Source organism: Pimephales promelas, chromosome 21, assembly GCF_988280905.1.
Source record: "Pimephales promelas chromosome 21, fPimPro1.hap1.1, whole genome shotgun sequence".
Lineage (NCBI taxonomy): Eukaryota > Metazoa > Chordata > Actinopteri > Cypriniformes > Leuciscidae > Pimephales > Pimephales promelas.
Window position 1 is genome coordinate 16754946 of NC_142789.1, and position 15328 is coordinate 16770273.

The 15328-nt window shown below is 37.0% G+C and overlaps 1 protein-coding gene across 3 annotated transcripts in view; it reads left to right on the forward strand.

Moving 5' to 3' along the window:
• The window catches only part of prickle2b (prickle homolog 2b), a 91641-nt gene that overhangs the window by 29476 nt on the left and 46837 nt on the right, over positions 1–15328 (forward strand). Inside the window, exon 1 of one of the 3 annotated variants that reach the window (XM_039673478.2) lies at positions 5679–6000. The exons of the other annotated variants lie outside the window; for them this stretch is intronic. The gene's annotated coding sequence lies outside the window, so the exon portion shown is untranslated. Of the gene's footprint in view, positions 1–5678; positions 6001–15328 lie in introns of those variants that run through there. 3 annotated transcript variants of the gene reach the window in all.

Genomic DNA, 15328 nt, shown 5'->3' on the forward strand with positions numbered 1-15328 from the left:
TCGACTTAGAGACGCGAGTGTTGCATGTTACTTGAGCAAACAGGTGAGCAAATCAATGTATATAAAACCAATCAATGTTATATAGTTCAACATGAAGAAAAGTTATGATCTGTATGTTATTATCTAATGTTAATCTAGCTTAGTCTCATACAGCCAACAAACAACCAAACTAATAACATTCAACACACACAAATGCCGTTTAGTGTGATAGTGAAATTGTTAGAGCAAGTAAAGCAGCGCTGCGTTACCTCAAGTTTAATTCCTATAATAAACTGACCTGTGTGAGTAATTCAGCGTGTAGTTCGGTAGAATTAAATGTCCTTATTCCTTTATATCCGCGGGACTCGCATTGCGTGTGGTGCTGGTATATGTCTAGCAATCGCGCCCTGCTTCATACTAGTCATGTTAAAAACATTAATCTATTCACTCATCCATAAAAGATCCATCAGCTTGACGACAAGATCCATAATTCCGCTTAATCCGGAATATACGTCATTAATATACGTCTTTGTTATTGTAAGAGGTTGGCAACCTGGTGGCGAAACAATCTTGCATATTGTACCTTTAAATCACCTTTGTTTCCCATTCTGACATTCAGTTTGGAGTTCAGTAGATTGTCTTGACCAGGACCACACGCCTAAATGCATTGAAGCAACTGCCATGGGATTGGTTGATTAGATAATTGCATTAATGAGAATTTGGTGTTCCTATCCTTTAGGTGAGTGTATAGACGAGTTGCATTTTAAAGGGCTAGTTTAGTCTGCAGCAGTGAACAATTGCTGCAGTAATCTCAAAATGGAGGCCATTCACAGTTTATTGTGTTAGTGGGGAATTCATTGAGTTGGTATTTGGAGTCAGGTTTGAATTTGATAAACTGAGGTATTGAGGTTTGAGAACTGGATTACAGTGATGTGGTGAGACAGTGATGGAGGCAATGCTGAGACAGCTGTATTGCCTGAATGAGCGCTCCAGAGAACTGCATGTGTGTTTGGCAGGGAGTGGCCTGCTTTTAGATTTTACAATGAGGAGAATATATATTGAAATGAAAAGCAAGTCATCTCAGGTGCATTTTTATCAACATCATAATCGTTTTAGATGCCGTCGTTTTCACCATCATCATCATCTGTTTTTAACATTGAATTTGAGTGTTTGTGTATGTTTTTTTTCCTAATCTCTTCATTTTCTCTTTGTAAGAACAATCTCTGGTAAAGGCCCTTAAAATGAAACCAAATCCAGCATTGAAAGATGTTCCACCCACACCAGTCTGTGCTGAAACCAGCTATTGCTCATCACTTCTCAAGAGATGTAAAGAAAAATACAGAGCAAAAGCAAAGAGGTATTAAAATGGCATTCTTGCCTAAGCCTGGTCATATTAGCATTTAACTGGTTTAGTTGACTGCCAAATAGTTTCACAGGCCATTGACCCTCAAACCCAATTAAAAAAAACACCTTAAGCTAGTTTTAGCTGTTTTAGCAGTTTTTAAGCAAGAATAAAAGAGGTAGAAGCATTTTCTCCATAAAATCATGAATTAATAAATTGCCTAATTTGCTAAATTTGCCATTACACTGTTATTACTACAATGACTTTGTAACAGTGTTGATTTAGTATCATTGATGTTCTGATTCACTTTCTTTGATATTTGTTTTTGATATTTGCATTGGCGCTTTTTATTTGTATTTTGTAGGTTTTATTGTTATATTTCTGTTTTATTTTAAATTTGTCATTTTGTTGTATTTTTTATTAGGTTTTCGTTTTCCGTTTCAGTTCATTTGGTTTATTTTAGTTGTAAACAAAAAACTTTTTTTGGCCTTTTTTGTATTTCAGTCAACACTACTTTGTACCCATCAAACTTTTTCAGGAGACACGTCATTCACGTGTTCCCTCAGGATAAGGTTTTATTATATGTGTATGATGTTGGAGTCCATTCGCACAAAACCTCCGAAAAAAGAAATGACTTTAACATGTGATGGAGCCGTTTTCATATCATATTCTGTATCCGTGTCTGTCTTTAATGAGAGTGAGTGTATTTATTTAAGAGAAAGAATGATGTTGATACATGAGTGTCTAACTATCCTGTACCCCTCCAACGTCCAAAAAGATCCTGTCGATGATGGCTTTTCCTTCCTGCTCTCGGATTTCATTACGTATTTCTTAATGCCTTTTTATGCATGGCGCTCTCTCGTTCTCTCTTTGCCCTCTCTTCAGAATATTTTGAGGTTTTCCGCACCGTGTGCTTAGTCAAAGATGTCTATGTCAGTCACAAATTATTTTCCCACTTAAACAAGAATAGAGTGCATTTTGTTAACTGGCGGGTCAAGCTGTTTCATTCATTAAGTGTGGAAACAGTTCTTTCTCTGTTTTTCTCTCAAATCCCCAGAATCCTTCGTTCTTGGTACACCCCTATTGATTGATAACTTAAATTAATGATGGAACATGTTACGTGTTCACATGAACATGCAGGGAAAGACTTTTTCCCTTTCGCTTCTCCTTTTCCCCTTACTTCACTATTTTCATCTCAACAAATTCCTTACACACTCCTTATATGTATCTCCTATGGTGGAAATCCAGACACATACAATATAAACACTGATTTTGAAAAACGCCCAGTAATAAGCAAAATGCAAATTTGTGCATACGTGAGTCAGAGGACAACAGCCGATTATTGAGGCGCATCATATGACCAACCACCCTTAAATTGCACACAAAAAGCTTCCATTCATAGAGGCATTCATAGCAGGTTGCCTGGTGCCGGGCTAACATATAATTACATTAAAGAGTCGTGCAAGCAGCCGTGGAATTTTTACAGCTCCAAGTCTTGGCATAGACTCCAGAGTCTAACATTTAAAGATAATGTCAGACTAGAAATCTGCATATAGGGTCATATTATGTGCCTATATGTTGTGGCGAGAGTTGATGGGGTGCAAAAAATGGTGATTATATGGAAAGTCTCTTTCAAGAATGTCAATTTGTCCTTTATGAACCACTGTTCTCAGTGAGATTTAATGTTACTTAATATAATATATTAATGTTCGATAGATTGAGCAGGTTTTCCCACTTACAAAGCATGTAGAATTGTTATCACAGGTACTCTTCAACTGTGAGTGACTGCATCTAAAACAAAAATCCAGAAAATCGCATTGTATGATTTCTAAGTAATTAGTTTGCATTGTATTGCATGACATAAGTATTTGATAAATCAGAAAGGCAGACCTTAATATTTGGTACAGAAACCTTCATTTGCAATTACAGAGATCATATGTGTCCTGTAGTTCTTGACCAGGTTGGCACACACTGCAGCAGGGATTTTGGCCCTACTCCTTCATACAGACCTTCTCCAGATCTTTCAGATTTCATGGCTGTTGCTGGGCAATACAGACTTTCAGCTCCCGCCAAAGATTTTCTATTGGGTTCAGGTCTGGAGTTTGGCTAGGCCACTCCAGGACCTTGTGATGTTTCTTACGGAGCCACCCTTGCTGTGTGTTTCAGGACGTTGTTATGCTGGAAGACCCAGCCACGACTCATCTTCAATGTTTTTACTGAAAGAAGGAGGTTCTGGCCAAGATCTCATGATACATGGCCCCATCCATCCTCACCTCCTCAATATGGTGCAATCATCCTTTCCCCTTTGCAGAAAATGATCCCCAAAGAATGATGTTTTCACCTCCATGATTCATGGTTGGGATGGTGTTCTTGGGGTTGTACTCATCCTTCTATTTCCTCCAAACACAGCGATTGGAGTTCAGACCAAAAAGCTCTATTTTCGTCTCATCAGACCACATTGCACATCTCCCATTCGTCTCGTGGATCATCCAGATGGTCATTGGCAAACTTCAGACTAGGGCTGGGCAACGATTAATCGCATCCAAAATAAAAGTTTGTGTTTACATGATATATGTGTGTGTAGTGTGTATAATTATTTTGTATATATAAATACACACACATGCATGTATATATTTAATAAATATTTGCATCTATATACTGTATATAGATTTATACAAAATTTATATTATTCATAAATATAAATATTTGATATATTAATAACACATTTAAAAAAAAATATATACAGTACATGCATGTGTGTGTATTTATATATACAAAACAATTATACACACTACGCACATATATATTAAAATAAACACAAACTTTTATTTTGGATGCGATTAATCGTGATTAATCGTTGCACAGCCCTACTTCAGACTGCCCTGGAAATGCGCTGGCTTGAGCAGGGGGACCTAGCGTGCGCTGCAGGATTTTAATCCATGATGGCGTAGTGTGTTACTAATGGTTTTCTTTGAGACTGTGGTACCAGCCACTCCTGTGGCAACAACCTCTCCTCATGTCATTGACCAGGTCCTGCCGTGTTGACCTCTTGATCATTGATGCCCCACAATGTGAGATCGTGTATGGAGATTGACCGTCATCTTGAACTTCTTCCATTTTCTAATGATTGCGCCAACTGTTGTTGCCTTCTCACCAAGCTGCTTGCCTAATGTCTTGTAGCCCATCCCAGCCTTGTGCAGGTCTACAATTTTATCCCTGATGTCCTTACACAGCTCTCTGGTCTTGGCCATTGTGGACAGGTAACAGGTTCAAACAGGTAGACAGGTGAACAGGACAGGTCTGTAAGAGCCGGAATTCTTATTGGTTGGTGATCAATTACTTATGTCATGCAATAAAATGCAAATGAATTACTTAAATTATACAATGTGATTTTCTAGATTTTTGTTTTAGATTTTGTCACTCACAGTTGAAGAGTACCTATAATACACATTACAGATTTCTACATGATTTATAAGTGGAAAAATCAGCAAAATTGGCATTGTATCAAATACTTGTTCTCCCCACTGTATTTATATAGTTATATAAGTTTTTTTTTTTAAAGTCTCTTCTAATCTGCTCACCTATAGGCTGAATTTGATCAAAAACACAGTAAAAACAAGAATACTGTAAAAAAAAAATACAGTTAAAATATCTCTGTTTGAAAAACAGTTTTTTCTGCAGCTATTCTTTAGTGTCACATGATCCTTCAAAAATCAATATGCTGCTTTTGTGAAACATTTCTTGTTATTATCAACGTTTAAAACAGTGCTTATTAAAATTTTTGTGGAAACTGATAAAATAAACTGTATTCTTTGATGAACCAATGGATGTTATTACTGTCACTCTTTTTCAATTTAGTTTTGACATATATATACAGTATATGAACAAGCTTGTATATTTAAGTTCAGTAATTTCACTTAAATGGCAATGAAGATTACCTATTAATTGTCATTTAGGTGAAATTACTGAACTTAAATACACAAGCTTGTTAAAAATGGTCATTCTAGAACAAAATTTCAAATGGCACTTAGAGGCTTTTGCATCTGAACTCTTCATATATATATATATATATATATATATATATATACATACTTTTTTTTTTTTTTAGCATTTTGGGTGATATTGCCTTTGATGTTGCATATTTCCGGTACAGATTGGAGAGCTCCAGTAGAAAGATTTAAAAAATGCATTACAATTTTGATATTTTAATCAAATTCTTTCCCTTTTTTCAACTAAGAGGTGATTTTAATCAGCTGAACTGTGATTGGCAGAGAGATTGATGACTCATGGTGGGGAGAGAGTTTAGTGTGTGGAGGGTGCTGGGAGGCAATTTTAGTCTGAGGAAGCAACTTGCCAAACTCTTAGCACTGTGGGTATTCATTTTTGCCTCTTTCTCTCTGTCTTTCTTCGATGCTTATTCCTCTATTCCATCAACTCTTGTTTTGTATGGCTCTGCCACAGCTTGTGGAGTGAATGAGTGAAATCGCTCTCTGGCACAACGATTAGCTCCAAACATTTGTCTTTCACTTACACATCCCATTTCGCCTGCTCTCTGCTCTAAGATGTGCTGCACATTTTCCATTTAAGGAAGGACTGAGGTCTGTCATTGAGAAGAGATTATTCCATTAAGGTGTATGACTTTTAAACTCTCCTCAGAAACCTAGTGCCAAAAGGAAATGGTGAGTACATTTTACACACTGTGGGTTTTTTTGTGTTTCATGTGCTTTACTGACACCTTGGTTTGTCAAACCTGTCATACAGTACTTGCGCTGAATTTAAGTTCCTTTTGTGTTGCTTTTCATGGTTGCTTTTTTGGTGAGAATATCGTTGTTTTATGGCTGTATTGCAAGGAAATGTGTCTTGAAACCAACCCATATGATTAACAGACCGAGTGCAAAAGGAAAGAGCTAAAGAAATCCACAACCTCTTGTCATCTCAGCTGTTGAGATTAAAGCAGACTGACAGCACACAAATCTTAAAGTATCTCACAGCTGTGCGGCATGCCTCTTGCTTTATTTTTAACCTCTGCTGTTGTTTTATTGGTGTACAGTAGTGGTGGGGTAGGCCTGCAGCATAGTCCAGGGCTGCATAGTATAGGAATTTATGCCGCTACATATATTTATGAACTTTGCCTTCATTTCAAGATCCTCAAAGTTCAGGGTCACTGTCCTGGTTGCTTGTAATTCTGCAATCTGAGACAGGAAACAGGCAGTATATTTTGTTATTGTCTAGTGTTGAGAGAGTTTATCTCTGTTGTGCATCTGGATAGGACTGTAAATCATGACGATGCATTCCGCGAGGACATGCTGTTGTCTTTATGGCGCTTGTGTGTGAGAGGGCTCTGCAATGGGGACAGATTTAACGTGCCACCCTGGGACGTCCTCCACACGCCCAGAGAGGTTTTTCCTGTCACATGTGGACTAGTCACCCGGCACTTCACTATGAGCGCATTATAAATCAAAATAAAAAACTAAATGAAACACAACCAAGATCTTAGAAATGTGCTTTTTGTATTCAAGCAGTATTGAAAAACGTATTCCATTTTCAAGAAAAGTTTTAAAGGGGTCATGAACTGGCTTTTTAAATTTTATTATATTGTTGTCTGAGGTGAAATTATGACGTTCGCTTGGTTTTTGCATTCAAAAACATCAAAATGAATAACTAATAAGCTATTTTCTGCCCTAGTTTTCACCCCAGCTCAGAAACGCTGGATTTTAATGGGCGTTTCGCACTAAAGACTTGGAAGTAAACGTCCTCTGCTGTGAGTGGATAACAGTTTTGCATATTATAATGAGTTTGAACTCACTTCGCCGGTGTACGTGAGGAAAATTGTTTTTGAAAACGTCCAATGTTGTAAAATGGCAACCGGAATGATTCGCACATACTTGTTCGACCCAGAGTCCGTGTGTTGCACCATTCCTGTCAGATCCAAAATAGACGGCACACCAACGTTCTTTACTCTTAATCGGTCTGCAAATCCAGTCTTGTTTACAATCCTCAGTAAAATGAAGGGAACATACGGTTTTACCTCACCAGCTGGAACGTCATTAAAAATAAAGTTTTGCTTTCCTATTGGAATCCAGAGGAAGCATATGCAGCGACTGTCTTTTTCCACAAACAGGCACTTCACAATATTTTGTATTCCTTGGTGGCTTGATCTGGTTTGTCATCATGAGGTAGGCTATGCTATGTTATTTAGCTATGCTATGCGTGTAATGTGCGAATCGGTGGGCGGGGCAAATTAGGAGTTGATCTTCTTCTGCGGGTCATAGCTCCCCACTTTTAAAAACGAGTCGTTTGCTGGGGCTGTTGTCAATAAAAGCTTTTATTGGACTAACAAGGACGTTTTCAGTTTTAAAACTTACAGGATATTCTTATTATATGATGACCTCTTAGATGTCAAAAGCTCAAGGAAAATTTGATTTCTCAGTTCATCACCCCTTTAATTTAATGAGATCATTGAAATATTAAGAAAAACATTTCTTTTCTTTTTTTCCTGCACGTCGGTTGCACCATATGACTTTGATTTGGGAGATTTTTTTATATATAAAATACTATTTTAATAATCAGTGAATCGTACGCTATCTCACGACCAATTCGTACGAGTGATTCAAAAGTGGCTAATTCGTACTAATTCATACGACCTCACTCGTACGAATTTGTACGATTTGTCTAAACCCACTTGACGGTTATGTTTAGTGGCGGGGTCAGAGGTAGGTCATTCGTACGAATTCATACGAATTGGCTAAGTCGTAAAATATGTACGATTTAGCAAAATCATACTAATTCGTACGAGTGAGGTCGTACGAATTGTTACGAATTAGCCACCTCGTAAAATTCGTACGAATTCCCGTGAGATGGGGTTGGTGAATCAGTTTAGTTAAAATAAATCTGGAGCATTATAATAAATGGTTATGCCAACCTATTCCATAATTTTTTTTTTCTTCATTATGATATCGGGACCGTTCTCATGTCTCATGCACTCACTTATCTTAGTCTCTTTATTTCTCTCTGACTGTTTCCATGGCCTTGGCATCCTTTGCATTTATCTTCAGTCTAAAACGTATTCACTTATCTTGTTAGTGCCACAGTAGCCAGTGAATGAAGAGTCCAGCCGTACTTAGAGAAGAGTGATTATAAGGTGAATGTGAAGATAGGAAAAGGCATGTTGAGAGGTGACTAGGATAAAGCTCTTAGTATACCTTTATGCACACTGCAGGCTGTGAATGTGGCCATTGATTTCTTTTTTTCTTTTTCTTTTTCTTTTTTTTTTTTTTGCGTGGGTGCCTCCTAAACATCACACATTCACAATTTTTCCTCTCTCCTGCTGCTCGCTCTATTTCCTGCCCTCACAGTCACGGCCAATCAAAGCGCAGCGTGCAGGGCTCCAGGAGATCTGAGCTCGTCACCCAGACGGCATTCGAGTCATGGACCAGTGATTCATAATGGCCCTCTTTAATACCCCATACATATATAAACACACACTATATTAAAGCATTGTTAAACAAAAGGTCATGAGTCTGGGTCATTTAAAGGGACCATATCACTTTTTTTCTTTCTTTATTCTGTTTTCCACTTTCCACAGCTAAATTTTTCATGACTATTTTCCAACCTCTCTTTGCGTCTGTCTTTTAAATTTATGTATTACTAGAAATTTGTAATATTCTAATGTAGCTTGCACTTTCATTAACATCACATCCTTCAATAACATCCTATTTGCATCTATTTGTTTTATTTCAGTTGGACAGCATCACAAAACAATCACTTTAAATCAAATGATCAAGAATTGTTAAAGTTCAGTTCTTAATGTTGGGATTGTTCTTAATGTTGGGAGTCGAAGGTGCTACACCTAGCACAATGTTTGAGACACAATTGTTAGTTTCGTTTTTTAGAAATCACAACACACTGGTCCAGCTGACCAATCAGAGCACATTGCACTTTTTGTATACTGACAGACTGGGAAGAGAGGTGCTGCAACATTGTAAACAATGTAATGTTTTGTTTTTATTTTAGCATGAATAAATATATTTGTTCATTTCAGCTAAATTCGAACTGAAAAAAAAAATGACTAATCATTTTTTTTTTTCTTTTCAATGACGTTAAGTGTGACGTTTCTCTGTGGGCAAGACAGGAGTTTTATAAAGGAACAAAATTGAATCACAGTGCCTTTCATTGTTTAGTTGTCAACAATATCAGATTGCGGCATGTTGCGACACCCCCCTTCCCCATGCATCCTGTAAGACAGAGGCAGGGAGCCAAACAAACCAGACTGCCACTCAGCACTCCCACCGCCTGCTTCCCAGCGCCTCCTGGCCAGAAGCTGCTATTCTGAGGAGCTGTCAATCAAACACAAGTGCTTCTGTCCATCGTCCGAGGGAGTGAGGAAAAATATACAGGGAAAATGTCAAGAAGGACTGGGGGAGGGAGAGGTAGGGTTCCTAAGATTAAGAGGTAGAATAATGAAAGGCGATGACAGTAAGAAGGAGAATGAAAGGCACTGAATTCTTTGATTTTTCAACCGTCCATAATCCCTTTCGGTCAAATCATTTAGTCACTGGATCACTGATCATCTTTGTTCTACATTCTAACTCTCCAAACTGCTGAAGTTAAAATACACACAGAGACAAGCACACAACAAATTAACTGCTGGTTGACATGGAGCTTAATCTTCCTTCTTAAATTTCACAACGGTGGATCTTAGAACAGACCATGCATGCGATTATATTTCCATTAGAATCTTCCATTAGAGCACAGACGAGTCCAAGTACACAGTTTTTTTTTTCTTTCAAGCAATTAGTCATCAAAGTGGAGCCGCATGTGTCACCAAACAAGGAAGGGGCTTCTGGGAAGGCTTGATCGCCTGCATTGCGGATTCTTGAACCATGAGGAGCTCTTTTTGGGTTTAACTAGAGGAGCTTGAATCTGAGCTGTTTGACTTAATTAAATGGTGTCATGCTAAGCTGAGTTATAGGATTAACTGGGTTAATGTGCTTTTACTGTAGTCTCTTATTGGCCCACAGTCCTTGATGTTTAAAAAGGGACGAAATGTTGGGGGTTATGGGACTATGGGATGAGAATCAAAAGGAATTTGACTATTCTGGTTCCAATTCTGATTTCTATATGGTCCTAGTATTTTTGAGGATGAACTAAACCTCTTCAATAATTTTTCATTTTTGATAATATATATTTCTATTCAAAAGGTATTCACCAAGATTTAAAATGGTGATGAAATAAGTCTCTAAGTCTCTGCTTAATATTTTTGTGGAAACGTGATCCTTTTTTTCAGGATTTTTTCAGGATAGAACGTTTAAAATAACAGCATTTATTTGAAATAGAAATATACATTTTGATTAATTTTATGCATCCTGTCTGAAAAACTTTTTTTTTTATTTTAATTTTTTTTTAAATCATACTGATTCCAAACTTTAAGAATGGAAGAATATTTATTTTTATATATAGAATAGAATATTATTTTAATTTATTTTTACTTAAAATAATTTTAATTCATTATTTATTGAAATGTTTATCATAAACATTTTAGTTTTAGTTAAAATACCATTTATTACAACAAAACTCGAAGACTTAAAGGGATACCCCAAAAAGTTTGTGTGTGTGTGTGTGTGTGTGTGTGTGTGTGTGTGTGTGTTTCACTGAAGAAATAGTCATACATGAGTGTAAGTAAATTATAGTAGAATTTATATTTTATTTTATTATTTTTTTGTTTTTTGGTTTTTGGTTTTTTGGTGCATTTTTCCCATAAACTTTTTGGAAAATTACACAAAATAAGATCTGTGTTTAACAAAGAGTTGTGACCCTTACACGTTTTGTCTATTAAGATAATCTTTACAAGTTAACCAAAAATGTATACATTTTGAAGCCTATATAAAGTTTTTTAAAAACACAAGCCGACACAATAAAGTTTAAAAAACGACAAGCTGTGCGTTTAATGTCATAGATAAAAACGTGAAAATATTTAGATGCTTTGTTCACCACAGACCTTATTTCAGGCAATTTAGCAAAAAAAACATTCAAAAATCCCAAAGACTTTAGATTCGAGGTAACCGGTAGTGCTAAAATTCTAACTCTCTTCCGAGTTTTGGCCTACAGAGTGACGTCGTAACTTCTGCACTCTATTGGCTTCCCAAATGGCAAAGTTTATTCAAAGATATACATCTAAATTTTGTTGTCATAAATGGCACTTTCATTAAAAAGAAAAATACCTTAAGTAAAAAGTAGCTGTTTGAGTTGTCCTGATGAAACCAGTTGTGAAGAAACACTCTGACTTATTCAGTAATTGTGTTACTCTTTAGAACGATTCAAACCAACTCATTTGATTTATTAAAAAGAACTGAATCATAAGAGTAATTTGTTTTGTGAATCAGACTACACTGAACACATCAATGAAAGAGTGCAGATGTTCATGAACTGCTAACCATCACGAAGTTCATTTGACGCACCCACAAATAGATGCATGTCTTGGCAGTCTCTTTGGTGGAGTTTTTGCGTGTGGAAACTTTGAAGGCTGCTCCAGACAGAGCATGGTTAAACCAAGGGCTTTCTCAACCATTGCGGTTGTAATCACTTAGCATGGAGCCGTCTGTGATTATTGATGACACACACTAATTGGGATCATAGATCATCTCCCAGACACTGACATGACCACTAAGTCAAACGCTAGGCAGCCAAAGGTCATGTGTTAATGCCAAGTGTCATATGTCATGTGTCAAGTTAAAGTGAGCCAAGCCCAAAGGCATGTCTAATATCTGCTGTGTACGTGCAGATGCAGGGATAATTTATCATATATGCACATGAACTATCATTCTGTCCTTGAACAGACAAGCTTGCATTCACAATAACTGAATTCAGCCTCTCTCAGACCTGCAATCTTCTCTTTCTTGTGGATGCTTCTGAGCATTACCCTTTTGGTTGGAAAATGGTGTGTCTGCAGGATTTGGGATGGTAAAGTTCAGAGCCGCTGGCAAATGTGTCTGGCATGTGATACTATTGAGACTGAGAGGCTGAGTGGGAAAGACAGGCCTTGATGACAAACTTCGGCTTTAATAAGGGAAAACTTGTGGTCTGAATATTGTGCATTTAATAGTTGTAATGATTTTTTCTTAAAAAAACAAAAACTTAAAGGTCGCTGACTAACATGGAGCCAAGAGGATCTTTTGTGTTATTGATGACAATGAATTGAATGTGGTGAGTCATGTGGCCTCAGTGTGTGTGAGAATTTGAAAAGATTCATTTATCTCAGAACTTGATCAGAAAGGCTGTGACTCAGTCAGCATAAAGGCACAATGATGACTCAGAAAATATGCTGTATATGTAAATTTATGTATCGCATTTTTATGATAAAATAACCCTAATACGATTAATATGAATATTAATAATGTTTATTAAAGCACCAGACCAGTGTGTTTAATGGTCCTCTTTTTTTTTAAATAATAATTATTTCTCAAGTTGAATCAAGACAATTTTCTTTCAATAACTACTTTAGAATATTAATTAAAACATTTCTCAGTATTTTATAGACTTCAATTCCATTGTTTAAACTGTGTGCATGTGCTTTGTTTTTTAAAAATATTTTGTGATGATATCTCTTATTTTCACCAAGGCTGCATTTATTTGATCAAAAAAACTACAATAAAAACAGTAATATTTTAAAATATGTTTTTATTTGAATATATTTTAAATGTTTTATTCCTGTGATGGCAAAGCTGAATTTTCATTACTCCAGTTGCAGTGTCACATGATCTTTCAGAGATCACTCCAATATGACGATTTGCTGCTCAAGGACATTCATTATTGTTTTCAATGTTAAAAATAAAATTAAAATTCCTTTGATGAATATAATGTTCAAAAGAACATGTTTTAAACATATGTTTAACATTGAATATATTTAGTTTAATATTTTAATGCATCCATGCCTTTATTTTATAGGGGTAATGGTACATGCTTATTTTCAAGTTGATTGCACTGAAATGTGTATTGGCAGTGCCTACAACCATCATATAACTATGCAAATCCATCCAGTGTTTTTGTTTTAATCTCCTTTTTGTTTTTCCGTCTCAAATCGAGCCGTTCGACCGTGTGACGTCACATAGTCGGACGCCCCTCCCACGATTGTTGATTGACAGCAGCGTTTCAACACATCCCCGCACTAAGCGAAATGTCAATGTCATCATAGTCCGCCATTGTTGATACGCTGGAGCAGAATGGCGTCTAAGCGATTGTGGTGTTTTGTTCTTGGGTGTAATAACGAACCCAGCAATCATTTTGATGTTCCTAACCTTTATATTAATCTTTGCCAATCACGGAAAAAAGTTTTTCATTTCCATTAGTCGTAACGTCAATCTGACAATGAACTAACGTATATACATCAGTAAACACACAGCATTCGTATCTCAATACTTTACACTGCCAGTGCATACAAAAATAGATCAAAGTGACATTACGTTAACCAACCATCCAGAAACGTCCTGTTCGAGCCTTAATTCTCGAACTTTTTCGGGCAGTCATCTTGTTCCGTGTCCGACTCCGGTTGAAACTGATACGGTTGCACAGGTGTGTCCTCCCGCTGCCATTCTTTCTCCAAAATATACCCTCAACTGTTGTCTGGCAACACTCCACGTGCGTTTTCAAAACGCCCGCAGAACAGAGGGGCGGAGTGAGCGAAGCTCATTATCATTTAAAGGCATATGCACTGAAACGGCGTGCTGAAAACAGAGCTGTTTTTGACCAGGTAAAATTTGTGTTTTCTTACAATACTAATGAGAATTTTTAATAAAAGTATATTACAAAGTTTTCATTTAGACCCTAAACATTCATATTAACTTGTACAAAAATGGCTATATATGACCTCTTTAAAAAAATAAAATAAATCTTACTGACCCTAAACCTTTTAATGATAGAGTGCTTATACAGTTTTCTGTATTTCTTAAGATGAATGAATCACAATGCATCAAGTTCATTTGTTTGTATAGGCCTGAGAGGCCTGTTCTAAATGTATCTTCTGATGTTTTGGGAACAGGTGGTGAAGAGGCTTTAGATGAGCTCCTTTAGAACTAGCAGTACTGATCCAGAGTCAGCCTGAACACTGGATATGTGTATGGGGACGCTGTTTGTAAGAGAAACGAGAGTCAGAAAAAAATATGACACATGGATGCAGTTAGAAAAGATTAAGATGGAGAACAGGACTCAGCAGGTTTAAGGAAGAAAAAGAGGAATATAAAACGTACGAGGAAATAAAGAAGGTGCAGCTACATTCCCTATGATGATGAATGAGTCTATAATGAAGTATCCCTCCCCCCCTCTCCCTTTTTTTTCCTTCATCTCACCCTCTTTCTCTTGATTCTTTCTTGATTCTTGATTCTTTCCCTCGCTGGCTATCCAAAACCGCAGCCTTGGTTGGCAGCTAACACCGACCTCCATCACATCACGCCACATGCGATCAGAAGACCTCATCTATACACACTCGTTTTTTTTAAACGTGTATAGATCCGCAAACCCTCCCCCGCGGATGACTTTCAATAAGTCATTCGTAAGTGTGACGTGTGAACTTTTAGATCATGTTCGTGATATGATAACACTAATGGTGGCAGATGAAACAGATCATGCGTGGTTATGTGTTTGTCAGGCTATGACAGCATTATGGGACATTTACCACTGCTAGCCTCTCAAAACTTTGGCATTGGACTCCGAGAACAAAGAAAATGAGAGGAAAGCTTTCCAACTGAAGTATGCTCTCACTTTGTAATTGAGCCAGCATTGCTGTTTGTGTACCTCTGGAACTTTCCAAATGTCCTGTATAGTGTGTATTTGTGTGTGTGTGTGAAAGAGGAGACAACTGCTGGGCATGCTTGAGATACCTCTGCGTGTTTTGCCAGACAACAGGCTAGATCTCCACAACAGCGTTCCTTTCTATGTGCTGAGTGACACCAGGGGACTTTTTCCACCAATTAGCAATGCATGATGTCTTCATACATAATCTTGTCACATTTGGAG